The sequence below is a fragment of the Pithys albifrons genome, chromosome 1 (assembly GCF_047495875.1).
Source record: "Pithys albifrons albifrons isolate INPA30051 chromosome 1, PitAlb_v1, whole genome shotgun sequence".
Classification (NCBI taxonomy): Eukaryota; Metazoa; Chordata; class Aves; order Passeriformes; family Thamnophilidae; genus Pithys; species Pithys albifrons.
Genome location: NC_092458.1, coordinates 72,673,200 through 72,688,007, shown reverse-complemented (window position 1 = coordinate 72,688,007; position 14,808 = coordinate 72,673,200).

The window sequence follows — 14,808 nt, the reverse complement described above, 5'->3', positions numbered from 1 at the left end:
GGAAATGTCTGAAATGAGCTGAGGTATAACTGCTGCAAAGAATAATATCACATTAGAAGTGCCATGACAAGTGAAACGGCAAATGTTGACCAGATACAGTGAAGGCCAAAACCAGCTTCTACTCATCTATGAAACTGATGATGGAAAGGCTGAACTGCACAGACTTAAAGGCCACTGTGAACCACAACAGTCATCTAGCCTTCACCACTCACAAAGAAACACTGCAGAATTGGGACACTTGAAGAAAATTATCCTGGAAAAAAACCCGACAAACCAACAAAACACCTATTCAACTCCAATAGTATAAAGAACAATTTCAGTCTCTTGGAAAAGTTCTTTCTTGAGTACCTCTGTGACAGTCTTGGTCACAATTCCTTGGAAATCTCTCTATTGAGAAAATTAGCTCCTAACCCTGTAAGTGTGCAAAAACATTCCCCATTTTCTGTCTCCTCTGCACCACTTCCAGCTTTATATGTTTTATCATGTAATCAGGGTAGATTTAACAGCCTTCTCTGTAGAAAAACTTAAAACTGGTGTCCCTCAGTTTGCCTACTTTCCTGCCTCTCCCCGTGTTTTTCCCTAGAATCTGACATTGCACTGAGTGACCTTCCAAGTCTCCTTGAAGGTAGAAGGAATGTTGAAGCTGCAGGTTGCAGACAAGAGGCTGCAGCATTTCTTAGGCTGACAGGGTAAAAACTTTACATTCTAAGTAACACAGGAGTTGAGAGGGTTCCTCTCTAGGAAGGTGGTGTCATCCTTACCAAGTTAAAAAATCAAACTCCTTGTTTTTTGGTCTCTGTCCTCACTTCTGAATGGAATAAGGACCAGTTAGTCTTTGCCTTCAGCCCTTCAACAAGATGTAAGAGGTAACGTAAGGCATGGAAGAATGAACTTCATCTGTGCCAGTAAATTCCTTACTTCTGCTACCTGTGTGGCTAGTAGGATGTTAGAGAAACATGAGTTCCTGTGAAGGGATGTGGAAATTCAGGAGGAGTTTTCAGGCTATAATTTTTTCTCATAGGCATTGAAAGAGGGAAAGAAAGAAAATATTTCATCTCATTTCTTACTAGTACACAGAAAGTTGACACTACAGTTACTTTGGTGTCTGGCTTTCCCCTCTTGCTGTATATGAAATTCTGGTGTTTCCTTGGTATTTTTGTGTCCCATATGTTGTAACATTCAGCATATCTTGTGGATTTGGGCACATAGATACTTACGAAATCTACAACAGTGCAGGACAAAAAATCCAAAGTACTGAATAAATCTTCTTCCAAGAATGCCAGACAGAATGATGCTTAGTCTTTTAAAGTGTAGGAACAGCTAAGAAAAAAAGTTACTCTTGTGAAAATCTGCAATAATCTGTAGTAATACTACTAGTCTGTAAAGCTCTGTTTCATTATGATCAGATAATATTCCTCTCTTTCTTGTTGTCAAAGAAACTGATGATGATTCAGTATGCTCTTCTGCATCACTTTTTAACATTCTTTGTGAACAGTGTATTTTCAGTCTGAATTAGAAGGCTGTGTTTTCCATTGCAGAACTAAAGATTATATAGATTACATAATTCTATCTCTAATCAGCCTCATTTTTAATATGTTGTCAAAAAGATTAAGCAAAGAAGCATGATGTTGTTATAATCCTTAGAGTATTTTCATATGTTGACATGAGTTTCCAATGTGGTTTTTTTAGTCACCAAACAGCTGATACTGAACGGATCTCTTTTTCAGAACATCTGTACTATCACCTGTATTGTCTGAAACATCCATAATGGGTTGCTAGGTAGTTCAGCCTTACCTGTATGGTATCACAGTGATTCTGTGATGTCTGTGAATAGCTGAACTGTAGTTGGTATTAAAAAGAATTGAGTCATTTGCAATCAATTTGTATGATGTTAGCCAACATTAACTTTTTTTCCTAACATTTGTCGACATCTTATTTCACTATATTCATTTTTCACTTTAATGTACCTGATTCAAAATATATCAGGACCAGGGATCTGAAAATAGTTCATCTAGGTTATTTAAGCTGCACCATTTAATTTCATACATTGAAAAGAAATTATATTTGTTCTCTGATTGGATAAGTATGTGAGAAGTTAGCTAATAAACAGTTACAGAAGCAAATTTAGATGCATGAAATTGAAATTTGTTTTGCCATGAACATAAAATATATACAGAAATTAACTTCAGGTGGGTAAAGAAAAGTGCAGCTGAAGGAGATTAAAATAAAAAAAAACAGCTAAAAAACCATCAAAACAAAACACATCTGGAACTGACTTTTTCACAAGACTGAAATGCTAGTGTTGATTATGTTCTCTGTTTGCCTAATAGCTGTTGGAGTGCAGACAGGCTAGAGTATCCCTAATCAGAAGCTATGGAGCCTTTGAAGACAATAGGTATGCTCCTCAATTATACTTCAGTAGGCTAAAGAGTGAAATCTTCATATGACAATGAGCAATGCAGTCAGAGTAGACAGCATATCATGATTCTGAATGTATCTGATGTCAGACTGTATCAGAGTTATCATTACTGTGATATCCAGCATATTATTTTTTTGCAACATGCCTTTATAATGTGTACAGGAAGAAATACTGAAGTAGAGGAGCCCTAGCTAAGAGCTTAAGCCTTTGGTAACTTTAGCTATGACCTTCTACCCTTCCACTGATCTGACAGCCAGGCAGGACCAAGCACAGTAAAGAACTGTAAAGCATGGAAGGGGTGGGAGGAAACTGTGGAATGTTTAGATTATTATATCTCAAGGTCACACAGCTTCTTTTTTGACAATTGACACATATTGAAGGTAGTTACCCAAGGCATTTCAAGAGAAGGGTCAGTGGATCGATTTGGGTTTTTTTTCATTATAAAAAATATCAGTGTATTCTCAACACTTTCTATATCTAGTCACCTTTTTGATATTATTCCTCCACACATGAAGTATAAGTTTATTATATCAGGGATAACACAAGAGAGGATTATTTAGCAAGAGAATTAAAAAAAAAAATCAGTCAAGTGGCCTATCAACATGCATTACACAACACAAAACACAACTTGGATTGCATGTGTATTCTGTTTTGACAAATAAAATTCTCTTTGTTAGAAGTCCACTGATATGCATGGAAAAGAAACCTAAACTTAGAAGTCTTCAAAAATTTCAATAAAAATTAGGTAACTGCACACTAGGGTAATCGGAAGTGTTTAAACATTGCATGCAGTATACTCTAAAAGAGAACAGAGCCTGCCTTTAAAATCCTGGACCCTAACAAAATGCTTTAGTGTCACTGTGACTCACTAGTTAGCCTTCTGCCTCTGGGATCAAAAGTTTTTACTCAGATTTGTTTAGTGCATTACTGGGGTTGTTGTGCACATCCAGAGGTCACATTTCAGTTGAGATGTGAGAGAAAGGTGGCCACAAAATATTTCAACATCTTACAGTCTCTTGTTCCTGTTTTGCTTTCAGATACAGTTCTGTATTGTCTTCTGTTGCTCCTTGCACTCAGGTTACTTATGAAGGCAAATAGCATGGTCCTCCTTTCTCTTAGACTTGTAGAACAGTTTGGATTAGAAGGGTCCTGTAAAGATCATGTAGTACAACCCCCATTGCCATGGGCAGGGACATCTTTCAGTAGGTCAAATCACTCAAAGCTCCATCCAACCTGACTTTGAGCTCTTCCAATATAGGGCTTCTCAACCTTCTCTGGGAACCCTGTTCCAGTGCCTCAGCACCCTCATCCTAAAAAAAAATTTTCCATATTTCCAATCTACACCTACCCTCTTTTAGTTTAAAGCCCTTGTTCTATTGCTAAAGGATTTAGTATAAAGCTTCATTCCATGTTTCCCAAGACCCCTTTGTATGTTGAAAGGCTGCAATGAGGTCTCTTCAAAGCCTTCTTCAGGTTGAAGAACTCCAGCTCTCTCAGCCTGTCTTCACAGATGAGGTGCTCCAGCATGTATAAAGTAAGGTGAGGTGGACCCCACCCTACCAGTTCACTGTTGTATTTACTGAAAAACTATTTAGTGACTGAATCAATACTGTTATTTCCATTTTTAGGCTTGTACAGGTAGCATTCACATTCAGAGGAGCATCACATCATAACATGCCTTGCTTTTACATTCTTTGAAGTCTCCTGTACCAACAACAAAAAGATCCCAGAAATAATTCCAAACTCAGTTAGAAAATTCTGTGACATTATTTTATTATGAGAACCAATGTCTAGACTAAAAATGTTTTTCAGCCCATACAAAACTGATGGGCTCATAATTCTCATCACTCCAGAGCAGGTGTCCCAAATGCTACTCAAAGATTCAGATCTTAAGAGTGTTCTTAATGTAATGATGAAACTTTGTGACACTCTTGTAGTTCACTAAGGAAAACACATTTAGCTACCAAGAAATTCTGAAGCAAAATCTTGTATTAAAATCTCCATCTTATCCCAATCTTATACTAATATAAACCCTTAAAAAATTGTATATATTGTTATATGATGTTACCATAGCTTGAATGTTCTGGTGTGTGCTCTGTGCCTGTGAAGAATTCTAGTTCATAAAAAGTTCAGTTTTACGTATTTTTGTTCTTTATACTGTGGTCACTAAAATCATGGACTCACAGAATCATATAATATCCTGAGTTGGAAGGGACCCACTGAAATCCAGCTCCTGGCTCTGCACAGGACACCCCAAGAATCACACCATGCAGTTCATGATTACTCAGTTCTCTAACTTACTGAGGTTTCTCCTCATGGCCTCTCTGCCTTCAAGGGAGTCAAAAGCTCCTTCCAATTTACTATCAAAACACTAGTTTCTCAAGTGCTTTCCTTTTCTTTCTGAGATTGGAAATTCTTCAGAGCAACCCTCCCCTAACATTCGTTCCTCCATATTTGCCATGAGTGTCTGTACATCACAGTGGATGTGCAGATTTAGTAGCACAGGTAAATTAACCAATTAAGAACAAGGAAACTAAACTAGGAATATTAAACCAACTAAGATATTTTTCTATCAATCCTTCAATGTTTTTGCATATTCTACCACTGATTCTGAGGATATACTCATATGTGTGGATAGCTGCAGCCATGAGATGCATCATGACAGTGAAAAACATCTCAACTGGGAGTAAGGGAAGTGTGTAGTTCCCCTGTAGGTACTCCTGGAAACTTCCAATTAATGTTTTCAATGCTTGGGTAAATTTGTCAATTTCATTCAATGTTTCTTTTCATATAGAAATGAAGCAGAGTGTGTCTGAGGGGGCCCCTTACCAGGGGATGACCTAGAACCTGCCCTGCGTGCAGCCAGAGAAGCTTGGATTTCAGTAGGACAGGGACTGAAAAAGAGACTAGTATTCATTCTGTGTGATCTTAACTGGAAGTCCAGCTTTAGCTTCAGCATCCCAGGAAAACCTGAATGTTTACAGACAAGTAAATTTATTTGTGTGGAGTCCTTCCATGTAATTATCCAATTGAAAAAAACGTGAAAACTCTGTGTCATCAGTTAGCCTACTGAAACTTGGAGCAGGGAAGAGTGTGCTTTACTGGTAAACAAAGCAGCAGGCAGTCAGAAAGGGCTCAGTGTAAAGGGAGAGCTGGATGACTTCATAAAAAATGCGTTCAAGCCTGGAAAGAGGAAGTGTACTCAGCTAGTTTCAGAAAAGAAAGTTAGGAAAATTAGAAGAATGGTCCTAATTCTTTGTTGCTGTTTCATTGGTGGGGTGGGTAGAAAAAGAATAAGAATAGGAAATTGCTGGGAAAGGAGTAGGAACAGAATTCATGTGGCCCAGAGCCTAGGCTTCAGAAGAGATTTTAGAAAGCCAAATTCTTCTTTTGTGCTTTCTACTGATTTACTACTTGGCTTTTGGATTCATTAGGTCTTGGTACCTCTGTTAACTGCCTTGTCTGATTAGGCAGTATCAAAATATAACAACAACAAAAAACCTCATAGAAACATGTTCAAAAATGTTTCTCCTACATTTTGTAGGAAAAGTCCCAAAGGCCAGCACTATGACTAACACTGTGGGACACATGAAGCCTCTGTCTGATCCAGTAGGATTTCTTTATGCCTCATTGGTGCTGTGTGTTGTATGATTTCTGCAACGATATGGTAATTCTCCTGGTCCTGGAGCTGTTAGTCCATAACCTAAGAGAAAGTGCGCTCCCTGCTTTTCCCCTACCACGTGGTCACTGGGAATCCCTGAGAAAGGACACAGAGAGACCAGCGGAGAGGAGAGGAACAAAGAGGAAGTTTATTTATGGTCAAGGGTTTATATGGACTTTGGAGGGATTCAAACTTACCAATAAGGGACAAGGGGGGAGTCTGGCTTTGGGCTAATAGGAGTAAGGGGATTTACATTCAGTGGGAGAGAGTTTCAAGTAACATGAGGTCATAAGCTTCCCCCAGCCCCCTGAGCTTGCAGGGGTATTCTGGGAAGAAGAAAGTGACTTAGCAAAAAAAAAGACATTTTACTGGATATTCTATACATTCAAACAATATTAAAACATCAGTTGTTAAAGCATAATCAGTGGCTGGTTGATTTTCTTCATCAGCCCGTTTCTGTCAGGAATTTCTCCATGCCATATATTGTGAATCCCTTCCAACATCTGTCCAAGGGTTTGCAGCTAAGTTGAAGCCCCATGTGTTTACACTTGCTCTCCTATCTTGACAAGTTAGATTCATCTCACCTTACATTAGGGTCCAGAAGCAGTTGCATGACCAACAGTATCTTGGTCTGTCTGGAGCTCTTGTACACTGTCACTAAATTCTCCATAATGACGGTATGTTTGAGCCAAGAGTTACAATAGATTTGCTCCTTTCTGAAATGGCTGTATGAGGCTCAAGGAGATACTCCAGAGCACCTAAAATGACACTAGAGGTCTATACTTAAGACAATTAAAGTTAGGCTCTGGGGATCTGTATCTGAAGCAACCATCCCTAGCCATCCTGCTGCGCTTTATAGTGAAGGTCAAATCAAACAAATTTTATTGACTACCTCAGCAGAAAATGAATTGCATTTAAACTCCACTGACTGCATTAACTCAATTTCTATTGACAGTAAAAATTCCACAATGACTAGTGCAGATGCGCATGCCTGCATCATGAACATCCCGAGTGAATCAGGCAAATCACAGCTGCTATCCATGCATTTGCTGAAGGATGGGGAGCTAGATGCATAACTGCTGTTCAGATGAAAAATAAAGGTGTGTAGCACCAACAAAGTAATGTCAGACTCCTGGAAAAAATGAGATATACCAACATTTTTGAATAGCAGGGATTTATACTATTTTTTCTCCTCATTTGATTTTCTTATCTGCTCTGGCAGCCTACGTTGTAAGCTGAAACTGTTCAACAACTGTCTCTTTAAGAATTTCAGTTCAAACTATGTGTAGGATGAATTAGAGAAAAAGGAAATCAATTTTTATGAGATATAATTTAACTTTTATTATCACCAAACCCCAGAAAATTACTCTGGAATTCTTGCATTATGGTATGACAGAAGTCACATGGAAACAAATAGGACATCCAATCTCACCATCAGGCAAACTGCTAATTTTCAAAAGATATGTTCAAACTTTTGCCTCCTTTTGAAATACCCATATAGTTATGTATCTTACCTAATAAACTTTTTGAGTGAAAGTTTTCTTGAAAATTCATATCCTTGATCATAAAAGTGAACTTTGGTGAACTGTTTGATCAATGATTACAGCATAACTATGGATCAGAGCATTAGTAATTTAAAGGAAGTAATGCTGAAAATACTTAGGGCTGGATTCTGTACTCACTCCACTTGGCTTTCACAAGATCCTGAGCTTTGATTTCAATGGTTATTGAAGGGAAAGCTGGTAGTCATCCATGACGTGGGGTTAATACACATTTATTATTGTTAATATGAATCTTCCATACAGTCTAAAAGTGTTGGGGAAAAAACATACAAAAATACAGTAACGGAGATTTTTCTTTGCTAGAAGAACAAAGGCAAGTCATCATATCTAGTTTTTAGTGTCTTGTTTGCTAAATAGTATTGTGCAGGTCATTTGTATTTCTTTTTCATAATCAAGAATATTAAGAAGACCGAATTATGCCTGCAAGAACTTTCCATACAATTCTGCCCTCTTTTCTCATTCATGTGTACCTGAAGTGGTAAGTGAATGTCACCAACTGAGTCCTTTCTTCACCAGTACAGAATAGAAGGCAGCTTCCTGTTTTTTTGGAAGCTTTATTCTACCAACAAGATTCCCAGTCTTATAGCAGAGACGGCCATCTGTTCTCATGAAATACAGAATAAAGTGTGTGTTTCAGTGTAGGACTGGGATGTTTATGTTGGAAGCCTGAGAAGAAATGTCTATTGGTATTTAATTCCCATACTGTTAGCGTGGATAAACAGATAAGTGGTTTGTTGCACATTTCACTAGATACATACCTCATTAAGCAGAGGGAGAACTTCCACTGAGAAAGGGTGAGGTCACAGGTTAAAATTACTTTAACATGTTTTTTTCACATGTACTGCTGTTACCTGCAGTGATTCCAGGTTCATGCCAATGCCACTTACTTTTACTTACCAATCAGAGCAACACAAGGCCCCCCAGCCTAGCAGGATGCTGGGTGAGATGCATAAAAAGGTCAAGTGACCAAAAAACCACTTCAAATCTACCTTTGGGTCCAGGTGTACAACAGTAAAGACTTCAGGAAGGAATTCTATGAAGGAGGTAATTTTTTATTTTCTGTTCCTCCCCTCCCTCCTCCCCCCCTCAAAAAAAAAAAAAAAGTTGTGCATCTTACCCCATTTTTGTTTTGCTCTTCTGGCAGGATTACTGTCTTTCATCCTTTTCTGAGTAACCCAGAGAGCCTTCCCTCAATTCTGCATGTCTTGCAGGAGGCCAGAGCTTGATGGGTGCCCAAAGAGCTCTAGCCTTGCTAGTCCCCTCACCCCTCAGTACCACTTCTCCAGTGTGGCAGTAATGGAGATAGCCTGCTGGAGTCAGGGGCACTGGGGTCAGGGCTGCCTGAGGTGGTAGGAAGGGCTGGGGGCATGGGGCTTCTGCGTGCCTTACACCAATTGCAGTGGGAGTAAAGCAGTACTAGGATGTGTCTGAAAAGGAAACCTGTGCAAATCTGCAGAGAGAGACAGAAAATACCAAGGCAGAGGAAGATCAGACTCCAACATCCATAATGGAAAGTGAAGACTGGTCAGTCCTAACTGGAAACTGATTGTAATGGGGAAGGATGGTTGTTTTAGAAAGTTTCTCTTTAAAAACACTTTTCAACCTGCATTTGTTTGCATTCAGTTTTGAACCAGATTGTACTTGCAGAACAGGGTATCTGTTTGAACTCTATTGAAAGCCTGCAGCCAGCAAGGGAGATAAAGGCATTCTGTTCCTCATGTCACACAATAATAGGAAAGGCATTAGTAATGCTGTGCTGAAAAATACCCCCTCTGTTTAGACAGCTTTATGCAACAATAACACGAGCCTGATCATGAGCTCAGTGTACTCTCTATTTAGTAGGTACACTCTGTACAAATTACAAAAACTTGCTCAAGCCTCTAGAATTACAAAATTCACAAGCTAATTAATCAGAGTTTGACAACACAGCAGAGTCCACTTCACCTCACATCCAGTGTGAGAGAGGGAATACAATTTTGTCATGCAGAAATGAGGCTGTGCTAGAGGACAGCTGGTTTTGAGTCCAAGCTTTGTTCACTCAATTCTACTTCAATTTTTCTGGGAATAGAATTTCTGACTAAACAGTTTTTCAATGTTAATAATTAAAATTTGAAATTGGTGATGAGGGAAGAAGCATGAGTACCTTTTGAAACAGCTGAATACTTAGCCCAATCTGGAATTGATTTTTGGACGATCTATATGTTTCTGTAATATAAATAATTACACATCATGTACAACAAAAGGAAATGGATGACAGAGCTAGTGCAGAAGCAACATTATTTGGAAAAGAAAGTGTCAACTTCTCTTCAAAGATTTTTCTAAAATGTTTAGAACTTTTTTTTTTCCCCATTTCTTGAAGTTCAAATTAGTTGCAAGATCTGTGAGATACACTCTCCGTGTGTGATATTGTGAACTTCTCAGTTGTCCATGGAACCGGGCAAGTTGCACTTTTTATGCCAAATGGAACAACAGGAGTATTTTCAGTAAGAGATACTTAGCAGTAACTACACTAAAAATCAAATAGTTGGTTAGTATTTTATGTGATCGGCAGGCTGAATAGCAAATCTGTGCATAAAACTAAAACAAAGCAACGAATCACAGAAGCTCCACAAAGCATATTTATTAAGTCGTGAAAAATCTGAAACAAACCAAAATCTCATTGGAGAGCAATAGTTTGGGGTATCCTGTCATTCAAAAAATTTTGCCATGTTGCCTTCTCCAGAGATCTCACAGTCATGTTCTCCTTAGCTTTAGTTTTACACTGTTCTGTTAATTCACTGTCCTCCAAATTAACCACAGCAATGTGAAGTATGAACATTGCTGCATACCATGAGCACTACAACAATAGTCAAAAGTTGCTTGAATCACAGATTTTTATAATTGTTAGTTTTCTGTTTAATGAAACATCTCAAAAACTTTCCAATACTACAAATATCTCATGAAAGCTTGTAATAAAGTTAACTATTTATGTTACTTGGAAAACCCAAGTTTTTGATAGATGTTCACAATTTTTTAAACATCTTAGTTAAATTTTTGTTTTCTTCCTCCATCTCTCAGAGGTGTGCCTAGGCAGACCTAGGGTACTAGATGTCTGGATATGAAAAATCACACAATCACAGAATATGCTGAGTTGAAAGGGACCCACCAGGATCATCAAGCCCCATTCTTAGCCCTACACAGGACTATCCTCAAGAGTCACATCATGTACCTTAGAGTATTGTCCAAATGCTTCTTGAACTCTGTCAGGCTTGGTGCTGTGACCATTTCCTTGATGAGCCTGTTCCAGTGTGAAACCATCGTCTGGGTGAAGAATCTCTTTCTAATATCCAGGTTAAATCTCCCCTGGGACAACTTCAGGCCATTCCCTCAGGTCCTGTCACTGGTCACCACAGAGAAGAGATCAGTGCCTGACCCTCCTCTTTCCTTCATGAGGAAGTTGCCTCTTCTAGAGGCTGAACAAACCAAGTATCCTCAGCTGCTCCTCATATGGCTTCCCCTCAAGGTCCTTCACCATCTTCATTGCCCTCCTTTGGACACTAATATCTTAATGTCTTTTAGATATTATGTTGCCCCAAACTGCTCACAATATTCAAGGTGAGGCAGTCCCTGTGCATAGCAGAGTGGGACAATCCTGTCCCTTGACTGGCTGGTGATGCTGTGCCTGATGCCCCTCAGGACATGGCTGGCCCTCCTGGCTGCCAGGCCACTGCTGACTCATGTTCAATCAGGACCCCCAGGTCCCTTTCCTGGCTTTCCAGCATCTCATTCCCCAGTCTGCACAAACATCTGGTGATATGAAGAGGCTAGATAAACGTTTTGAGAACTGATACATTTCCAAAATAATTTTTAACTATACGACCTATATAGAATAAGTGATAGAGCAAGGCAGAAAGAAAGCTTTATTGGTACAACCTTTATATAACTCTCTAGTGTCATCCATTTCTATATATTTTTATGAAAGATAGCATATGAACTGGATTTTATTGCCTTTTTGAAAACATAGCATAGGGAATTTTGTTCAGCCCTATATTCTCTGAAATGCATGATCAAACTCTCTTTCAGATTTCATTTCTAAAGATTCTTTCAAAAAAAGGCTCAGAGGTGGAAAACATCTTTCAGAAATTGTTTTTTAAAGAGAAGATTTTACAGGGGTTGGAGTCTTTGTGCATGATAACATATCCTGTTGTTAATGTTGTAACATTTTCATGTAAAATAATGATAAGGAAAATATTCTTTATGTCTCAGCATTTTTTTCTCTTTTCTTTAAGAAAAGATTGCTATTCTCCTGTCTGCACTGAACTTGCACCCACTGTATCAGAAATTCAGCACAGTAAAAGAAGAAAGGTCATTTACATTGCAGATCCAACAGCAGAGAGCAATCCTCAAGTCTTTGGCTGGAGATAATCAATATAAAAAAGAGATAGTTTGAGGTTATGTAACATTAGATGATTGGGTCACACATTAGGAGCTATCCTAAAAATAAAAAGGTTTATAAAGAAGAAAGAAAAGAATGAGATGTACTTTCCTAGCCCTACGTTTTGCAAGCTAAAAGTACTGCTTTTCTAAGTCCAACCCCATTGAATTTTCTGGAATATCACATTATGATGCTTTATGAAGCTTGGTCCTTCATAAAACTTTTTTTTTTGAGGATATCCATTTAGACAAATATTATTTTGCAGCTTTCTCTTCAAGAGTGTAAAATACTAAATCTAAATTACACGTGGACATGTAGCTTCTTTGAAGCCCAATATATTTCTAAAAGACGCTCAGCTGGAAGTTTCAGCAGCTGCTAAACAAAATTCAAGTTCTGTTGCCAAAAAAAAACAACAAACAAACAAAAAAGAGAATCTAATCAGGGTAGTATTAACAGCATAATGCTGCTACGAGTATTGCTCATCCTCTCTCTTCTGAAGGCCCTTTCCCCCTGAGGAATTTGACAAGGAAACAAGGAGTAAGATAGGGAGACAAAAATATGATGAAACTCTATATAGTAAAATAGGTTTTGATATGGAAAATATCACTATTTTCCCTTTGGAAAAAATCAGAAAAATCCGTTGATATAAGAGCATAGATCGATTGAAATATTTTGAAATATTTTGTAGCCACAGAACCTCAGGGTAGAGATTTGTTTACCCCTATCTGCATTCCCTGACATCTCACCAGTTTAGTGACTCTGAGGCAGAACATGATGGCTGTGAGGTACTACTGTCTTCCCTCAAGGTGCTTCATGGAAATTGTGGTCCAGACTAGAGAAGAAAATTGGACTGTGAGTCATTGCCCTGTAGTGGCATTGAGTAGCCATAAAAAACTTCATAAGTTAATGTGAATATTTATTTTCTTTTAGCCAGCATAATAATTTTTGACTTTTGGCTAAAAGAAAAGTTCCATGGAAAAAGTTCTATATGTTCATTTTTAGTCATGTCTCAGCTTCTTGTTATTTGGATACATCTTTCTGGCTTTCAAATGTCATGTTTTTTTGTGAGTTTAGTTTCCTGGTGACACGATCCTGCTCACCTCACCCAGATGCTCTCATCTGCATTAGAAATAGTCTTTACACCAGTCTATGAAGACAATGAAAAGCACAGTGGGGTGGTGATTTGCAAAGACTGACAAAACACTGAAGTGGTGTTTATCACAACCCTCAGATCACAAAATGGAACAGAATTTCTGGAGGGAGAACTAGCCATCTAGCTAATTATTTTAAGCAAAAAATCTCACTGTCAAGGTCAGCCTAGAAACACAGTGAGGCAGGGTATATTTTGTTGCATGGAACCTCTCAGTGTTTTAATTTGATTATGCTATTAGTTCCATGTAAGTGTATTAACTGAAAAGGCATGATTAGCTGAATAAATTTCAGAAGGGATGTGAAGGCTGGTGTCAGCAGTTATCATCCAGACACCAGTTTTTGCCTGTGAAGGCTGGAAGTCAAAATTTAAGGTGGAACCTTCCAGAAAAGACACTTGAAAGAAGTCTATCAAGGGAAAAGAACATTTATGTGGTTTCTGCTTGTCCAGAGAGAGAATAGGCCTCTTTGATCAAATGACAAGAAAAAGGACAGATATCAGTCTTTTGAAGGTCAAGCCAACCTTTGAAAATTAACATAGAGAACGTAGTTCTAAAAAATTTTTAATAGCATGGTTGTGAGTCCATGTCTGAAAAATCTTTGTACACTGACAACTAATATTCACATGAAAAAAAATGAAAACAACACTCCCGCCCCCCAGGAAAAAAAAAAAAGGAAAAGAGAACCCAAGCAACCAGCCAAATAAAACAAAACCAATGCAAAAAACCCCACAAAAAATCCACAAAGCACACAAAGGATTTTTTGGTACTTCAATTATAAAGCAAGTTGACTCTGCTTCAGGGTATATTTGAGGACTCAAAAGGTGTCTTAGTTTGAGGGAAAAACGAAAATGTGTACCAAAAAGCAGAGGAGAGGATTCCTCCACAATAATCATGTCACTCCTTATTAAATTTAAGAAAAGGAACTTCAATTAGAAAATGGATATAAGAAGGATGACTGTTCTTAACTACTATATCTTTACATATATATGTAGATATAGATATAACTGTAAACAGACCAGAGCAAACTACTGCCCCAGCACCAAAGGTAAAAAACCAAAGAGAGCAACCCCCAGAATGGTAGATTCCTCCTGGAGCAGTTATATTTATGGACAGTGTCAGTGTCTGTCATGGGTTCACCTAGGTGGGCCTAGATTCAGACTCTGAAGTTTGGATTAGGCCGAGGCTGTCAGCTGACTTGAGCTGGGCTGAGCTAACAGCTGGCCTCTTCTAGCCAGTAACTTTGTATTCCATACCACATTATGACATCGTCTCCAGGGAAGTAGGAACCAGTGTGGGAGTGGTTAAGGCAGTTGCTTCTCAGCCCTCCTCTTGGGAGGACGCACGATGCTGTCCCAGGGGGGATGGAGAGGACCAGGCCCACCACTGGCTCACAGGGTACCTCAGGAAAGTAAAATGTGTTGTTCTGGGTCTTTCCTTTCTGCTTGGGTTTGTCTCCCTGGGGAATAAGCTTCTTCTTAAGTAATGTGTAGTTAGGACAGTAGAATTTGTGTGTTCGTTAAGAAGTTGAGGTGGGGAACTTGTTGTTGTAGACTTGTGTGAGTGTATATTTGTACTCTCTTCTAATTGTCTCTTTCTTTCTG